Raw genomic sequence first — 14,396 nt, 5'->3', positions numbered from 1 at the left:
TAAAGCTTTCACAGCACTAGCATGCAGCAAAAGATTAAGTCCTGAATTTTGCAAATGATAAAAGTTGGTTTCAGTCAGAATAAAGATCACTTGTCTTCAAATAAATGAATTAGTGAACAGATTTCTGAATACAGCACTGTAGTTCCTGTTGTATGATTCTTGGTATATCTTCAAATCAACACTAAATTTTGTTCCAGTCAGAACTAAGGTAAGACCACTCAGACATGTTATGCAGTGAAGTGTATCAAACGGTAAAACAATTTCTGAGTCCATGGAAATGAGTGGGATAGTTTTGCTCAATTTGCTTTCTGTTGCAATAGGTGATCCTTGGAGAGAGAAATTATCCTAGTAAATTAACCAACAATGTCCAATGGATTATTTCCTTATTTCTTAAAGTAGGGGTGGACATGTCAACTGTGATAAAAAGTGCTACAGCTTTGCCTCTAGTACTTTCTCTTTTCTTCACTTGAGAAAAAGAAAGACAAGGGCTGTGGGAAGGTGTAAGTAAGCTGAGGCTGTGTTCATCCCTGGTACTCAGTGAAAGCATCTGCAGTCACTAAGGAGCCTTAAGCATCCTTGCAGGACACTGACATTTGTCGTAATGTTGCAAAATGAGATGTTTTGTAACTCAGACGTGGCAAGTCCTGCCCAGTACCTCCCAGATATTCTGCATTAGCAGACATGCAGAATCCCAGCAGAAGACTTGTTACTAAGATTGACATTGAAGGGCATAAGAACCTTACTTATGATCATCATATGTTTTCTTCACCTTGACTTCCAAATGTTATACTACTGTGACTATATTTAATTTTGTAAGAACACTTATATAAGATCTGCCCTGTTAACAAATTCTTAAGTGTATAATACATTGTTATTAACTAGGTACAATGTTGTACAGCAGACCTCTAGAGCTCATTTTTAGTGAAATGTTTGCAACTGGATTTTCATCTCAGGTTATCTTTCAGGGTTTAAGAAAACAACTCATCTATATCCATGAGAACTATTTGCTTCATCACCTTCTTGAAAAGCATAATAGAGAAGCAAGCATTATGCTTTCCTGTAGAATAAGCTAGTTCTTCAGCCAGAAAAGCAAATGTTCATTAAGGTTCTGCTTATGTTTCGGCCTCTGAAATGGAAATGAAACAGCAGAATTCTTTGGAATGTGGCAGATAAATATTTCCCAAAAACATCTTTTAAAAGAGTAATAGAGTAGCAATAGTTTAAGACCAGAGAGAAGAGCAAGTCTAAAAGCCCTGTGGCATGAGGGAACAAAGAGCATCTGAGAAGCTAAAACCCTCAGGATGCCCAGAGCGCAGACAGCAAAGGGAACACAGACTATGGTAAGAATAGATCATGCAGGGCAATAGTAAGGATTCTGTTTTTTCCAGAAAACAATAGAAATCATTAGCGGGTGTTCAGCAAAGAAGATGAGACATTTGCATTTTGAAATGAACACTTCAGCCACACTAGGGACAACTGGAGAGAATATAACAAACCAGATAGAAATGAATTGTTCAAGAACAAAGCCTCCTATTTGTTGCTAGTGTTGAAGCTACATGTGTTCTATGCTATGCAATGAATTGCCAAAAACTTAGTAGCTTAAAACATTTGTGATGTTACAGTTTTGATAGGTCCTGAACCTGGCCATAGCTTAGTGGGGCCCTCTGTTTAGGATCTCACAGGGATACCAAGGAGAGGTAAACCAGGCTGAATTTTCATCTAGAGGGTCAAATGGGAAATAATCTGCTTTCAGGTTGCTCTGCTAACAGAGCACATTTCCTTGTGGCTGATTGACCGAGGGCACCTGATTATTCTGGTTGGAGGCCACCCTCATGTCCTAGGGACTTCATTCAAGTACTTGCCACGTGTTGCTGTTTTTCAGTCGCTCAGTCCTGTCCAACTCTTTGTGACCCCATGGACTGCAGCACGCCAGGCTTCCCTGTCCTTCACTATCTCCTGGAGTTTGCTCAAACTTATGCCCATTCAGTCAGCAATGCCATCCAACTAACACATCCTCTGTCATCCGCTTCTCCTGCCTTCAATCTTTCCCAGAATCAGGAAGTTTTCCAATGAGTCAGTAGTTTGCATTAGGAGGCCAAAGTACTGGAGCTTCAGCTTCAGCATCAGTCCTTCCAATGACTATTCAGGGTTGATTTCCTTTAGGATTGACTGGTTTGATTTTCTTGCAGTCCAAGGGACTCTCAAGAGTCTTCTTGCCACACGGATGTCATCAATGTAACTGCATACTCCATCAAGCCCACAAGAGCCTCTCATTTCAGGAAGGCACAGCCCCTCATTTACAGCTTTTACCTGAGAGAGACAGGCTCACCCAAGATATGTATTTTTATTATCTGAAGTTGAACTGATTTGGGACCATTAATTACATCTGACAAAACCTTTCGCTTTCCCATATTCTGCCATGTAGGAAGAAGTCAAAATTCCTACCTGCACACATTGGGGGAAATAATTAACACCAAGTGTGGCCACCAGGGGGCAGGAATCACAGTGCTGCTTTAGAACTAACGTTCACCACACTGAAGTGACAGCAGCCGCAGCAGCAGCACACCACCAAATGCTTACATTTAATATAACAAACTATTGAAAGCCAGTTCCAGGCACCAGTGGGACCTTCCCGCACAGACCTGATCTTTGCATGTTAATAAGAACAATACTGAGAGAAAACTCCTTGCCTTGAGATATCCATAATGCTTCTCCAGAAATGTGTGTTAGTCGCTCAGTTGTGTCCAACTCTTTGTAACCCCGTGGATTGTAGCCTGCCAGGCTCCTCTGGCCATGGAATTCTCCAAGGAAGAATACTTGAGTGGATAGTCATTCCCTTCTCCAGGGGATCTGCCCAACCCAGGGATCAAACCCAGGTCTCCTACATTGCAGGCAAATTACCATCTGAGCCACCAGGGAAGCCCGATGCTTCTCCATATTAAGATTTATTCCATTTCGTCTATCATCCACCAAGAAATGACTGCCCTGTGTTCCTTTGATATGTTTCAGGAAATTGTGATATCTCCCTTAGTATTTCCTGGTTCTTTTGCCAACTGCATCTGTTTTTACATTTGTGTTAACCCAGTGTTTTCCCCCAACATCACAGTCCCTTGGTATAGCTATACATTTGGCATCAAAAACCAAGAGAGGGAAGCCAAAAGAGAGGTGTGAATGATATTCTATCAGTATGACTTTCTTGAACTCTGCAAGTTTCCAATAGATTTGCCTATGTGGGATTCCTCTGAATTATGCAGACTCAACATGGTATCCAACACTGTTCACAATGACACTCAAAACAACCAAAAATTTCAGAAAACTAAAATTTCATCTTCTAATTTTTAAATCACTCATTACTTTCCTGTTAATCAAAGTAGCACTTTAAACCCTATTTAAGGTGCTCAGTACAATTTTTTAGAGCAGCAGTGAAAAGGCATTGGAATATTTTAAGCAGAAAAGTTCATTCTGACTGCAGAATGAAGAACGGATTATAGAGAGGCGAGAGCAGAGAGTCATGGGGCTACTGTGGTATTCACAAAGCAATGGTGGCTTGGATTAGGGTGGTAACTCAGGTGATAAAGAGGGTTGTTTTTATACATATTTTGGTAGTAATGTCAACAGCTTTTGTTATTGGGTTTGATATGGAAGTAAGAAAAAATATATATGAGTAAGCGTAGAAATTTTTTACTTGAACAGTTGGGGATGTTGGAGAAGGCAGATGGGGGGAAGGTTTGGTGGATTATGATACTGGTCAAGCCAATTCATCTAACTCTGGAGACTTCCTTGGCTGTCCAGTAGTTAAGACTCCATGCTTCCCATGCAGAGGGCAAAGGTTTGCTCCCTCGTCAGGGAAATTTGATCCCACAGGCCACAAGGCACGGTCAAAAAAGAAAAATCCAATTCTCAGTTTCCTTGTGAAATGGAACCAACAGAAGTAGCATCTCATTGGGTAGTTTTGAAGATTAAATAAGTAACACTTGTGAAATACTGACACTTGGTAAATGCTCAACAAGCCTTGAATTATCGTCATCTTTAGTCAGTACTTACCTTGAAATACAATGAGTAAGTAAAGCTGAATTTAGTATCATTAGGGACATTACAGTTGAGGTGATAATAGTTCTCTTTGTGATAAGTATGGAAGTTAAAATTTTATTTTATTATAATTTTTTGATTATGTGTCTAAAGTCCTTTAATCTGTAGGGATCTGTATCACATTTTGACAGTTAAGCTTTCAACACTTATTAAGTTACCTGTGAATTTAGAATAGTTTGAGGAAAGGTTCCTGATATTTTTGTTCATCTCATTAAAAATAAAAAAAAAAAAACCTACTGAATGCTATTCCGAGTCTTCAAAATAAACTAAGGGCATAGGACAGGGATTCAGCGTCCATTTTCATCCCTTTCTAAGAAGACGCTGTATTTAAGGTCCTGGGAGGCTGTCGCTTCCATTTGTCAGGCTCTCCAACAGGAAGAAGCTCCATGTGACATATGTTCCACCAGTGAGACAGTCTCAGGGGAGATATGGAAGATGCAGATGAGAGAGAGAGAGCATCTCCCTCTCCAGCTGCGGAGGCTGGCCAAGAAGTCGGACTCCCGGTATTGGTGTTGGTGGCCAATGGGATCTGTATTCGAGGGTCTGGTCACCAGCTTCGAGACTGAGGCACTAGTAGTGGCATCAGTGATGGTAACAAGCACAACCACTTCCTGACTTCTGGGTCTTAGGGACAGTAGTGTTAACCTCAGCCAACTTTAGCTCTTTGAAAGACGTTATGACCTATTCATTCCTTGTCTTAAATTCCTTTTTGATTTAAATATCTAGAATGGCTTCTGTTCCCTAAACGTAACTCTGACTGGAACACCGAGTCACATCGAGTCAAATTTAACCATTTCACTAGTTTTTATATGATAACATTTTTCTTGACTACAGTTTCCAATTTATTGACCCTGTTGCCCAGTTTTCATTTCAGTCACTCAATTCACATTTTAGGTTCTTATTTGGTGTTCATTAAATAAATAAATGTTATGAGGTCATCATATGGGTTATCTGATTCGTAAAATAATAACTTATTCCTCCTCCAGCCGTCAAATCAATCTAATACAATATTATCAAATTACTCAGAAATTTACAATCAATATAAAATCCTTTTGAACTTTATATAATCTAAGCATGTCTGTAATACCTTACAGCATAATTTTAGTAAATTTAATTGCCAGTATTACCACAAGTGCAACCAAATTTTTATTCATTGACTACCTAGTTATGGAATTTATATTTCTCTTTATTTCTTAAGAATATTTAGTTAAATCAAATGACCTTCATTAAACTCATTTTTCATCAAAATCTAAAAATACCAAGTTACACATTCAGGAAGAATTTCACTTACATCTATAATCAAGGCATCAGCATTAAATGATTCACTGGTTAGTTCTTCTTTTGTTAGTTCTCTTTACATAAAAATTTTAGATTGTGTTGAATATGATTATTTCCTCTTTAAATATGTTCAAACCCTCATTATTCATAACCTTATAATCAGACTTTAACCATACTTTGAAGGTCCAGATTGCAGAAAAACAAACTTTGGGAAGCCTGGCACCAAATGAAACATTTATTAGATCTGTGGCTGGATCTGATTTTAAAAATAGTGGATACACAAAGGTAAAAATGCAAGTTTTGAAAAAGTCAATGATTTAAATACTAATGGGTGACCCAGATTAGTTCGAGTCTCAATATCATCTGCTCAGATCTATTTTCCTTCCCAGGCTGTGAGACTGGGCAGAATAAAGGGATCCTGACACCAGCACTTAAAGGAGAGCCCTGTCCATCAAATGCAGTGGTCCACAGAGGAAACTCGGGATAGCCTTTTGATCCATTTTATTTACCTTGGAACTAAATACCAGGATTTTCTTGAGATCAGGGGCCATTATAGATTTGATAAAGAAACAACAGAAAGCTGGAAATAAGCTCTTCTTGAAACGATGACAGTCACCCAACAGTCCCTGCACACCTTGGTTTGATGTCCTTGGAGGAAAGGGCATGACCTTATCAGTGTTACCAGTAAAATATGACTCTGATCTTTTGGCACAACATTTTACATCTTTGTTCTCCACAGAGAGGGGATAGTGCCAGACTGGGCACTGTGTTCATCATCTCCTACTGAAAATGCATTTAACTTTTGCCTTTAAGCTGTCTGTATTCTTCTTTAACCAGCAAAATCCCCTCTCTCACACAGATTTACTACATGAAGAATCCTTTGATCTTCACTAAATCTGTCCATTATGGAAGGGTTTTTTTGGATTGTTCTCAATTTTACCCATACAACTTTACCCACCCAGTACTTGCTAGGCATGGTGGTACAATGGAATATTGATATTTGACCAATATTAGCATTAGATTTTTAACATATTTTTGAAAACAGGTTCCTTCCGCTAGTATCAGCCACCAACACAAGGCACAGATAACACACTCATAGTTGGTAATTTTTAAACGGAACACATGTATACCCATGGCGGATTCATGGTGATATATGGCAAAACCAATACAATATTGTGAAGTAAAACAATAAAATAAAATTAAAAAATACATGGCACTTTATCAATTGCCCATTCTCCATAAAAAAAAAAGAAGACTGCATAGAAAACAACCATAAAGCCCCCTTATCATGCACTATGAACCTTACTAAACTCAAAAGTATGTAGGTGGCTCTGCTGATCTCTACAGGGTTTGCTCACATATCGGGGGGTCAGCTGCCTGCCCTAATCTAGGATGGTCTGGGCTAGCACTTCACAGCGTGGCTCCTCCCTGAGTGTTGTCGACCTGCAGCATAGCCCTAGCACAGTCTTAGAGCAACTGCGGGAGGCAGGAGAGAGATGACAATTGCGTGAGCACTTTTCCTGTTGTTTCAAGCTTCTGTTGTTGCCACTTTTACAGCATGCCACTGGCCAGAGTAAGTCACATGGCAGACCCAAAGTCAATACAGGAGAGACTAAAAAATTAAATGGTAAAGGACAAAGAAAGAAGATGAAAAACACTAATTCAAAAGGATACATGCACCCCAATGTTCAATGCAGCATTATTTACAATAGCCAAGATGCAGAAACAAACCAAACATCCATTGACAGAGCAATGGGTAAAGAAGACGTGGTACATACATACAATGGAGTATTAGCCGTCAAAAATGAAAGGTTGCCGTTTGCAATGATGTGGATGGACCTAGATGATATTATGCTTAGTGGAGTGAGTCAGACAGAGATAGACAAATACTATATTCTATCACTTACACATGAAATCTAAAAAATAAATGAATAAAATAAAACAGAAACATAGTCACAGATACAGAGAACAAACTAATGGTTCCCAGTGAGCAGACGGAATGGGAGAGGGATGAGATAGGTATAGGGCATTGGCAGGTACAAACTATTATGTTTAAAACAAATAAACTACCAGAATACATTGTATAGCTCAGCAAATACAGCTAATATTTTATAATAACCTTAAATGGAGAATAATCTATAAAACTATCAAGTCACTATGTTATATACTTGAAACTAATTTGTAAATCAACTATAATTTTTGAAAAGAGGTGGATATATGGAGGGGTGAAAAAAAACAGGCTTCTTAATCCAATAAGTCTACCAGAGATACTTCTTAACATCAGTTTATCACATGAAAATGTACACAAAACCAAAAAGAAAAGTTATATTATTAAAGTTGCAAAACCCAAACTAAAATGATAAGGACACATTGGGAGCAACATTGATACTTGTATCTCTAATGTTAAACACATTCAAATCTATAGGAAAGCACTAAAATTCCAATGGTAAGTTCTCAAAGAACAGCAACACAGAGGTCGTGTAAGTAATGCAAGTTGTGAAGAAATACACGGAACTAATGTTTATCCTCATTTGTGATCAAAGACATCAATTAAAGCAAACCTAAGGTAGAATTTACAATTCGTATATTGCCCGCCGCCCCCCCCCCCATAAAAAGCCTAATCTTTCTTATTTATGAACTTCAGGATCTTTCTAATCCCTAAGAAATGGAGCATTTTAATTTGGTGCCATAGATCTTTCCTCCAGTCAGCAAACATTTGTTCTGTTGGGCTCTCCAATACCTGAATTTCCCACCCCTCTTCCTATTAGGACTGCCATCATTCTTTTTAGAAAATTTCCCAATTGACTATATTTTTCACAAGGAAATTCCAGTTTTCTTGCGTCCACTGCAGCCTCCCACTTCATGGGCCAAGTGTGGCAGATTCTTCTTCAATTTGCCCTTGGCACAGTTCCTTACATTCTCTCCATCACTCATTCCAGGGCTGCAGATTCAACAGTTGAGGTCAAAGTAATCCTCATACACGACAGAGGTCAAACTGTTCTTGTGGCATGACCCTGGCTGCAATTCTGCCTGCTCATCCCTCAGAGGACCCCTACTTCCTGTCCTTTCTCCTAGTTCAGTCCTCTAGGTCCCATTTATTATGTCATTTCCCAAGCTATGAGATGGAGATAAATACCCACAATAAATATCCGTTGGCTCAGATGGCCAGGGTTGTTTTTGTGCTCATAACCAACACTCTAGTCTGGAGAAATCGAAATACAGAGATTCCAGTTGGATGTATCCCCCTAAAAGACACAGTGTTCTGATCTCCAGGGAGTGGGACCTGATTTGGAAAATGTCTTTGCAGAAGTTATCAAGATCAGATGAGGTCCTACTGGCATAGGGTGGGCCCTTAATCCAAAAGACTGACGTCGTTTCAGAAAGAAGGGAGACACTCCTGATTAGTCCTTTCAGAAAGAGGGGAGACCCTCCTCTGCACAGGGAGAGAATGCTCTATGAAGACACATGCAATCGAGGGAAGAGCAGTCATGCTGCAGCTCCAAGCCCAGAGCTGCCGAGGATCCCTGCCAAACCTCCAAAGACAGGGGGAGGCAAGGAGGCATCTCCGAGAGGTTTCCAAGGGAACATGGCCCCAGCAACACCCTCATCTCACGCTTCTGACCTTCAGAATTCTGAGACAATGCTTTTCTGCTGATTTAAGTCCCCAGTCTGTGGTGCTGTGTTACAGCATCGCTGGGAAATATATGATTTAACTTGTTACCAATGATCATTATGAACCACTTATCATGGAAACATACATTACCATATGGAAAATAGACAGCCAATGGGAATTTTCTGTATGACTCAGGAAACGCAAACCAGGGTTGGGGAACAACCTAGAGGGGTGAGGTAGGGAGGGAGGTGGGAGAGAAGTTCACTTGGGAGAGGATATGGTCAACCTATGACAGATTCATGATGATGTGTGGTAGAAACCAGTGATATTCTGAAAAGCAATTATCCTTCAATTAAAACTGAACAAATTTTAAAAAATTATGAACCACTTATAAGAAGCTAATTATATATCTGTAGCATAAATCTTTTCCTAGATAACTGCTTGTATGATGTTTTTCATCCACCAAACCCAAACTTTTGCATATACTAAACGTATAAATAAGAACCCAATTAGTAGATAGGACCACACAAATGAACAGAAAGCACAAGACAGAGTGAGATTACCCTAAGAAACTAAGGATTTTCTACATTACCCTCTTCTTCTCAACACTTTACTTACCTCATTATCAACTAATGAATAAAAATGTCCCTCCGATCATCAGTCAGGTGACTTTTCGATTATGTTCACTCACTACGTTGTGTCTGACTCTTTGCAACCCCATGCTCTGCAGCACGCCAGGCTTCCCTGTCCTTCACTATCTTCCGAAGTTTGCTCAAATTCATGCCCACTGAGTTGGTGATGCTATCAAACTTTTTGAATACCATATAAATATTTACCAAAACAAACTGAGTGTTTGACAGACCAAGAGTCATGTACTATGTAGCAGAACAAGGGTCCTAGGAGATCTGGATTTTCACCAAACCAAAGCATCTTATTTCATCATAACCAAAGCATCACCAACCCTGAAATGATTATGAATAGGAAAAGGAGGTATGACATGTCTTCAGTTATATTCATGTTCAATGTCCTATAAAATGATTAAGACAAATGAGATGGAAGGACATTAAAACAGAATGGACATGGAGATACTCACTGAGTATGATCAGAGGTCTTAAACCCTGACTGTGTTACCAGTTGACTAGACAGCAGTCAGGGTAATTAAAGTGAGCAATGATAAGATTTTTAAATTTTCTTAAGGTTTTATTATATTTGACAAAGTTCAATTTGCCTGCAGTTTACTGGGCAAACACAAATGTGTGTTATAGGTATAACACTGGCTTTTTTATTTTCTGCTGAGATTTTCATTATATATTAGCTTCTTAGTCATTTCAGAATTCCTCGAATTTCTTTCTGATGCTGTCATTTCATTTAGCAACTGGATAGAAGCAGCTGAAAGTATTTCTTGGTCTTAAATTAGAGTTGGCCATGACAAATGTTCTTGCAAAAATATAGGATGAATCCCACACATTTATCACGGCATCTGGGCCATGTTTGTTTCTGTAGGACAGAGGAGAGGGTAGAAAGGATTCTTATGTTGGTAAACTGAAAGTCTAAGAATTACACTTGCCATCTGGGCTTGCTTTGACAAAGATACAGGCCTGTTCTTCCCACTTAATTACCAGAATGAAGTATCATCCTGCAAAGACAATGATCTTCATGATCAAGACTTAAGGAAGGCCAATAAGAAAAAAAATACTTTGATTTAAATGTGGTTGGATTTTTTGCTGTGACATTCAACAAGCTTCTCAAGTTTTGAGCAAAAATTTCGTGCACACATTTAGCCTATACAAACAAGAAGTTACATAAACCCCACATAATTAAAGCAATTTATATAGGGCATAAACTTCATGATGTTTTACAGTCAACTTGTAAGTAAAGAAGTCAACTAACAGAAATAACTTCTCTCAGCAAAAACACTTATGTGGTTTGCAGAGTTCCAAAATACCAGTCTTTAAATATGTACTATTCCACCAAGTGCCGAAAGAACAACAAACTAAATAGAGCAAAATATGGCCTCAATTTAGAGATTTTGGTAAGGAAGGAAAATGAAGACCTATTTTTATATGTGCTATCATAAAGAATCAACTTAATTTCTCCAGCACTGTAATTTCATTAACTCCATTAGGGAATACAATTTCAAATGAAAAGCTTAGGTTCACTTAAAACTATTGAACAATTAACTCAATGCTAATACTTCTGGTATTAAATCTACTGCATTCCAGATATACTCAAACTTTTCCACTGCAGGATCTTCCTTGTTTTATAATAGAAATGGTGTACTTTTCAGGTCAGATGGGCAATTAAGAAGCATGCTAAGTGGCTGCCTGAGGTCATAATTGGAACAAGGACTCAGAAATGCTGCCTAACACTAATTCGGGTTCCTTCCTATTAGCTGCGTATCTGAGTAAACCTTAGCAGTAGACCCACAGTAGAGCCCTTTATTGAGCTGATGTCCACCAGCAATATTTCAGGGAACATGCTGTCAATCCCCAAGATTGCTTTGACAGAATTATTACAACAGTGAACATTTGCCCTGAGCACCAACTTGACACAATCCTTTAACAAGCAGTTTCACTCATGCAGTGAAGAGAATATACATACATGATTCTTGCCTAACTGACTTAGTGGTAGCTTCATTTAGAAATGATATGGATAAAAGCTAGTAGTAGTATCAATTAATTTTCTGATTCTGCATCTCATAACAGATAACCAATTGCTTTTCAAAATCAAGTCTCAAAAACATTTTTTAAAATTAACTGTACTTTTTCGATGCCAATTGTGAGGACACTGATCATCTTAAGGCTCACAATACTTTATTTTAAAATGAGAATTTTCATCTTTGGAAAGTATCCTTAACTCTTCATAGGAGAGTGGCCAAGTTATTTGGAAGAAATCCTGGGTCTACACAATTGAGGCTTCCCCATGGCTCTGTGGGTAAAAAAATCCATCTGCAATGCAGGAGCCACAGAAGACACAAGTTCAATCTCTGCATCAGGAAGATCCTCTGGAGGAGGAAATGGCAACCCACTCCAGTATTCTTGCCTAGAGAATTCCATGGCAAGAGGGGCCTGGCAGGGTATAGTCCATAAGGTCGAAGAGAGTTGGACACAACTCAGCATGTCAACAACAACAATGTGACTATGTGCTAGCAAAAAAAAAATATCAGAAATAGCATATATTTTACACCACTTCAGTTATGGCATGCAGAGTAGTTATGACGCTCTGGCAAATTTTCTTTAAGTCATACTCCTCATGGAAACAAAACAGCCCAAATGAGCAGAGCCATTTGGGTACATTAGCCAATTGCAGAATAGTAAATGGAGGAAGCTTAATGAAACATTTGCTAAAACTGTCAGGCCTCAACATAAAAATGGAAAGTCTGAAACTAGCAAAAATGCATGAGAAAATATATAAAATTGCTAGGTTAGCGCCGAAGAATTGATGCTTTTGAACTATGTATTGGAGAAGACTCTTGAGAGTCCCTTGGACTGCAAGGAGATCCAACCAATCCATTCTAAAGGAGATCAGCCCTGGGATTTCTTTGGAAGGAATGATGCTAAAGCTGAAACTCCAGTACTTTGGCCACCTCATGCGAAGAGTTGACTCATTGGAAGAGACTCTGATGCTGGAAGGGATTGGGGGCAGGAGGTAAAGGGGATGACAGAGGATGAGATGGCTGGATGGCATCACCGACTCCATGGACATGAGTTTGAGTGAACTCCGGGAGTTGGTGATGGACAGGGAGGCCTGGCGTGCTGCGATTCACGGGGTCGCAAAGAGTCGGACACGACTGAGCGACTGAACAGAACTGAACTGAACTGAACTGAACTGAATAAGGAGTCAGGCCTATAATTACAGTGTGTTAGCCACAGGTGGGGGAAGGGGCTAATGCTGAGGTCCTCCTTCAAAAGAGAACCTGCTGCAAAGAGCATGAGGTGCTGAGAGCTCAGACTCCCAGCTAAGGCATTCACACTGAGGCCATGCTGCCTGGACCCTCCACCCCACCACCTGCCCCCACCACCATTCCAGGCTGCTCCGAGCTGGCAGGTGGGGAACTGCAAGCCACCACATGTAACCAGTGCAGGAATATTTTAACAAACAGCTTTGGCTTTGGATGGCCCAGCATCCTCACCGAGACTTTCTGGGAGTGGCCCGGCAGCCTTCCTCTCTTTCAGCCTAATGATCCTCCTGGTTTTTTCACAGGTGTTGGGCATGCAATGCCATCTCCATCCTCTCACCTCAGTTCTCCCCTTTATTTTTCACAGGCAATCCCTTCCCCTCCCCCCACCCCACCCCTCCCTCACCATAACTCGCTTGCATTTCTGATTCCATCACTGTGTTCACTTACTGGAAGATCTGAACTGATGCCAACAAATATATAAATTAATGTTTGTTCTGGCTTATCCTGCTGAGAGACAGAACAATAGCTGAAAATTTTTATTGAATTGTAACCATGGAGAAAAAATACCAACAGCTCTCCCCTTTACTGAACCATATACCATTTCCAAAGTCTTGTTTCTTTTTTAAGTGGTTGCTTCCCCTTAACCATTTCAAATAGAACCTTCCCTTTTCTTTTCCTTCCTACTGTACCCATTACTGCATCTCTCTGTCTAGCTCAAAGTAAAATATATTCTGTTGATATTGATGTAGAAGTTATATGGATAAGGTGCAAATATACTTTTTCTAATAGACTTAAGCAATTAATACTTAAGAATAACTGTTCACACTAGATACACACTAGATTGTAAATAGCCATGCTTTTGTGTTTTGTGCTTTTCAGTACAGGGAGAAAGAGGTGAGTATACATTTAGAAGTGAATTTGCCTCAATATAGGAACATAAAGTCTGAAATTACCAAATAACCTTGGCTTCAGAGGAGGTTAATGCCCCAAAGCTAAGTCATCTGATCACAACTATCAAATAAAGTCTGCATTAGGACTCATTCAGGACTGTAAATTTGCTTTTGGAAAGGACATTTGGAGGCAGTTCAATACTTCGTTAGCAATTATTTTTCAAGCTTCCATTCATTCCAGGTTTGTCTACATGATCAACCTCCCTTTCCCGCATGATCCATGACTCTAAATTATCCATTTGCATCACTTCCGTATAAACTCTTATTTTCTTTATAAACAGAATGGAAACCGTAGGCTAATCAGACCCCCATGATGCTGTGGACATGGAAGATGACTTTTTATTAGAAGGTTGAGTGGGAGGATAGTGAACAAGCGCCTGCTCCATCCCCTGAGTGCCATCTGCGTTCGAGGGCACAGACAGTGCCCACCCGGAGAGCTCTCCTGCCCACAGAGACGCCCACACACTGCACCACTGACAGCTATGTGAGGATGAGACGCTAAAGCTGAGCAAAACACGGAACTGCACATATCGGTCATCAGAAGATGCTGAGTAAGCCCCCAAGC

Source organism: Ovis aries, chromosome 6 (genome assembly GCF_016772045.2).
Source record: "Ovis aries strain OAR_USU_Benz2616 breed Rambouillet chromosome 6, ARS-UI_Ramb_v3.0, whole genome shotgun sequence".
NCBI classification, from domain to species: domain Eukaryota; kingdom Metazoa; phylum Chordata; class Mammalia; order Artiodactyla; family Bovidae; genus Ovis; species Ovis aries.
This window is presented reverse-complemented; position numbering follows the sequence as displayed.